Source organism: Temnothorax curvispinosus, unplaced genomic scaffold (genome assembly GCF_003070985.1).
Source record: "Temnothorax curvispinosus isolate PA1 unplaced genomic scaffold, ASM307098v1 QBEX01006133.1, whole genome shotgun sequence".
Lineage (NCBI taxonomy): Eukaryota > Metazoa > Arthropoda > Insecta > Hymenoptera > Formicidae > Temnothorax > Temnothorax curvispinosus.
Window position 1 is genome coordinate 177864 of NW_020215913.1, and position 3726 is coordinate 181589.

Here is a 3726-nt window from a genome sequence, read left to right on the forward strand (position 1 = left end):
ATAGATTACAATCGCGCGTAAATTATTTCATAATGAAATATATTTGATAATTGTTCCGCAGAAAAGTACAAATCTCTGTCAGACGATCAATAACTCATAGGGTTTATTCTCCAACGCTTCATTAAATATTTGTCAGCTAATTTACTCAAAGCACACACGTGATGTTATTCTTTACGCTTTATGTGCGGACGAGCAAACGTCGGGCGATCGTGGCCGAATGCGAGTCGACGAGGGGCCACACCGCAATTAGAGGCGGCATGGCAGCGGCTGGCATTCGTAAAGGGGGAGCAAATGCCGAATCGCCTCCTCGTGTTCCTGATCGCCGGATAGAGTTTCTATGAATGGTTTGTTACCGCCCACAACCCTTTCGCGACCTAACCGCTTCTCTCGACGTTCGCCGCGCACGGAACAATCGTGCGACGCGAGGCTAAATAAATCAATTCCGCAGACGAACGTCTTCGTGCACCCGCTCTCCGAAACATCAGAGAGAGTCGGACTGCGGTCGGTCGAGGGGGGGCGGGCACCCTCATCGATGACAGCAAGATGGCGGCGCCCCAGCACCTCCAGATGCTCGGACATTATGACGTCCTGATCGTTGTCACCGCATTCCTTTTATGCGGAATCACTCAGGCGAGACGACCGAGTCTGGGGCGGGCAAGTAACTCGACCGTTTCGGTCGGCGAGGTTCAATTAGCTTCACCACCCACAGAGGCCACGCGACCACGCCTCGTGGGAATCTCCCTGGGAAAGAGTACTACAAGCGAAGCCGTCGAATAGAAACTACCCGACAACTTCTCTTAATCAGCTTAAATGTTGTCGATCCCGCCTTAACAAACCTCTCGCTATAAGGGCAAATAAAACATACAAATGTCTTTTACCATTCGAACGCGAATAAAACTTCGCGTGTCGAAAGGTGAACACTATTGGATAGACTGGACTACAGCTCCAGCAAGGTCGATGAGACCAGGCGATAGGGGCAGCCATCGCTGACGCATGCCTGAATCATCGTATCCGTGACGTCATCGGAGGGCGACCCAACGCCCATCGATATCCCCACGTCGTCCCGCGTCGACCACGACGAGATCGATCGGCGGACCGGCGACCGGGACGGACATGCTGTCCTGTTACGGCGCACCGAGATTCTTTTATTCTCGATTGATTGACCCAGGTCGTGGTCGGCCTCCTTGGCCGCGGACGCGACCAGCCCCGGCTAGGGTAGCTTCCCAAGCCGATCGATCGACCCGGCGATTTCTCCGGGCTCATATTACCCTGTGACACGGAGAAGTCGCTCCATTGTCCTCGGCTTTCTTGGCGCGTGCCAAGACGCTACTCGCTGTACGCGGCCATTCTCGTAGCTCCGATATAAAGAGAACGAGAGAGGGAGAAAGAGAGAAAGAGAGAGAGGAAGAAAGAGGACCGTGACCGTCGGTGCCGGAAGCCGCTTCCCCTTCCGTTCTTCTCCCTCGAGCTCGTCGCTCCGCGTCTTCCGGCTTGTTACTCCCGCGAGAATGGCCTCCGGAATAACGCCGAGGCGCGACTATCGATTCCCCCGGTTTCTCTTCTCCCGTTTCGCGCATTATACGCATAATGAGAGCAAATACGGACACAGAGGCGGATAAATAGCCCGGACACGCGGTAAACGCGAGCTGGTGGAAAATCGCCTTGCGTTCCGCTTCTCTTCTCGTATTCCTTTCAAATGCTAACTCCACCGCGATCATTCACTCCTTGCACCCGCTTTCTGCAAATTACTCCTCGCTCATGACACCCTGATACCTAACGGTATCCACCTGCTCGTTGATTGACGGCGATCGATTTAGATGAGGGGCGAGAAAGGGGGACCTGCGAGAACAAGGGGAGACCGCGATTGATGACGCGAACGTCTCGGGCGTGAGTCGGGATCTTGCGAAAGGTAACCGGATGAGTGAGTAGTCGTTCAGTGGATTTATCGCCGCAAAAAATAGCGATGGGATGATTAGAACGGCTAATCCGTTAAAACGATCGTTTGATGTGCTATTATACATTCTCATTTTAATTAATCTGACAAGATTTCAATTACGCCAAAATAATTTTAACAAGGTTGAAATAATTTTGAATTTTTTTTTTTTAATAAAATAAGAATTAGAAAATAATTGCTTTCTCAAGGATGATTTTAATGCAAGAAACTGAAATTAACGAAGAAGCTATATATGCGACACATAGGTACCTCTCGCGAACAAACGAAGCAGATTTGCGCTGTTTGAAGTATTGAATATTTACACATGATAAATCAATAAATAAACTTATTAATATTTAAATATATGAAAAGAGGATTTCCTTATCCACGTTAAAAATTCTGAAAAAATCCTCGCGATTCCGTTGGACAACTAAAAGTGTGCCAGTCCTTGTATCGAATCGGATTTCACGAGCAGGGTTGCCGACATTCGTGCCGACGGGATATCGACCCTTTGTGAAAAAGCAAATCTCGTTCGGACGATTCTCTCTTCGAAAAGAGACTTATCGGTCGACGGCGGGATTCATCGTCGGCCTCCACCGCGGCATATTTGCCGCGGGATTCGACGGCCGACTGGCCCCCCGAGGCTTCTTTTGCGATCATGTCGCCCTAATACCGTTGACATCTGCGCGATTTATCTTTGCTTCAGCCGGGACAAATTGAATTCGCTGCGCTAGAACGGCGAACGCGTTGCGTCGCGCCGCGTCGCCACCGAGGCCTCCCGAGGAATCCGAAAAGAGACACGGTCGTTGGCGCTCGTTTCCGTCGCGGGGAACACCACACCATGGTCGACACCATGGTATCCTGATTGTGCGTGCCCCATCGCTATAAAAACAAAGGTGATGACGGAAGCGCGCGTCGCGCGACAGGTGATGACGAGCCACGTGTTGCGCTCAATGATGATTTTCGGACTGGGGTGGCTCGAAGTGCGAAAGGGTGGATGAAACTGGACGAGAAAGGCAAAAAATATAGCGAATCATCTAGAAATTCTACTTCTTATCATGCTTATTTTGCTTTTCTCTTTTATAATATTACTTTGGGTTACCTATGTGTTATACACATGCATTATTATAATAATGGGAGCATTCTGTTTCAAGACTATCGCACACAAAATGCATAGCTTAGCATAAGCGTAGCATAAGACCGCTAAACCAATGAGCATCCAGCATAATGTCATCATATTAATTACATAAGATGCTCATTGGTCCAGCGGTCTTATGCTATGCTTATGCAGCCTATGCAATTTTGTGTGCAACGGCTTCTCATAATGCGTATAATGCATCATTTATCCTTGTTGTTCAGCGAATGTTAAACAAAGATAAATGATGGGTTATGCGCATCATGCATGAAACGAAATGCACCTAATTTCATATTCTATAAAAAAAGCAACATAAAACATACTCTATTCTTTCACCAGCTCGTGAAACTTGACGCCATTTTTGCGGACGTATTTCTCTGCGATGTAAGAAGATTACAAGTAGTATTGAATAAGATCTTTTATCGCCTTCTTCAATTATGGCACTATTTCTTTAACAGATTTTCAGTAAAAACTCTTCTTTAACACATCGAATGCCGTGCCGGTCATCGATGACTGTCACTGTAACTTTCAATATGAAACGGTGACGCCGCCAGTGATCAACGAGCGCAATCAAACTAAAAAAATGCATAATACTCGTAAAAATTAACGTTGTAATTGTATAAATATAATAAATATTGAAGTAATACTCTGTAGCAAT